This window comes from Rhea americana, unplaced genomic scaffold, assembly GCF_003343005.1.
Source record: "Rhea americana isolate MKP2758 unplaced genomic scaffold, rheAme1 scaffold_89, whole genome shotgun sequence".
In the NCBI taxonomy this organism is placed as follows: domain Eukaryota; kingdom Metazoa; phylum Chordata; class Aves; order Rheiformes; family Rheidae; genus Rhea; species Rhea americana.
Genome location: NW_028187077.1, coordinates 596848 through 597990, shown reverse-complemented (window position 1 = coordinate 597990; position 1143 = coordinate 596848).

Here is a 1143-nt window from a genome sequence, read left to right as displayed (position 1 = left end):
GGCGCCGGCTCTGTAGCGCCGGACCGAGCTCCGTTTTGCCTTTAACCGGGTAGTCCTAAGAGCCTTTTGTTCCCCTGCCGCTCCACTGCTTTCTCTCACTTTACACCAAGCTGGCCCGTTTCAGATAAAATTYCATTGTGCCGACTGAGAAGGTGCAGCCGCACGAAATACTTGCCGTGATCTGGGGCTTTTTTTTCCCCCTCTCTTTGCTTCTCATGATGTGAATGAAAGTCATTTTCCGGGCCTGCTGCTGTTACCAGGGCTGGCAGAAGGAGCCACACCAAAGTAAAAAAGCGAGAAGAAAAGCCTACTGGCCCACACCCTCTTATTATACCAGCTTTATGTAATGATCTTCAAGGTATTCCTGTCTCTGGATCCCTATGAACTGCCAATTGGAAACGTGGGCGTTCGTAGGGATGAAAAAGTTTGTTGAAGTTGCTTGCAGTGACCCCTGAGCAGGCCCCCGAGAAGCAGTGCGTGCGGGGGGGATAGCAAGCCAGAACTCTCCCTTGTTTTGTCTGTACCATAGCAGGGAAGCAAAAAATTGTCATTAAAWTTTGACTTTGCGGAGCTGGCTGCATTATTTATGAGAGAACACTTTCCCATTGACCTTTTGGTCAAGATCCATACTGTTGCTAAATACTGCCTTCATTTTATCACAGCTCTGTGGTTTCATTTACCAGGCAATCAAGGTTCTGTGGAGTAGGCACTGAATATACTGGTAAGATGCAACATACTGATTCAGTGCCTTTCAAGGAGTGTCCCGTGATTTCTTTGTTGGAGCAGAATGAAAAATTAAATAAAATCAGTTGGTATACTGAAGAGCTTAGAAAAACAAGTCTGCCTACTTTGGAAAACCAGTAGAACAAGTTTGAAGAACCTTTGGAAGTAGAGAATTACAAATTTGCAAAGCAATTGTGAGTGGGGGAAAAACAGAAATTAATTTGGAGTGAGAATTTCTTTTTTTAAGCTTSCTTCCTTGATTTTTTTTAACTAATGCAAATAGTATCAGTCTTCTCTAGGCTTTTTTTTCTTTCCCAGCTGCATCTCCCTCCCATTCAGAAATACTGTAGAAACTCAGACTTCCAAAATTGATGCTCATACAACCTCCAAGAGATTTGGAATTGAAAGCTCTTTTTGTGT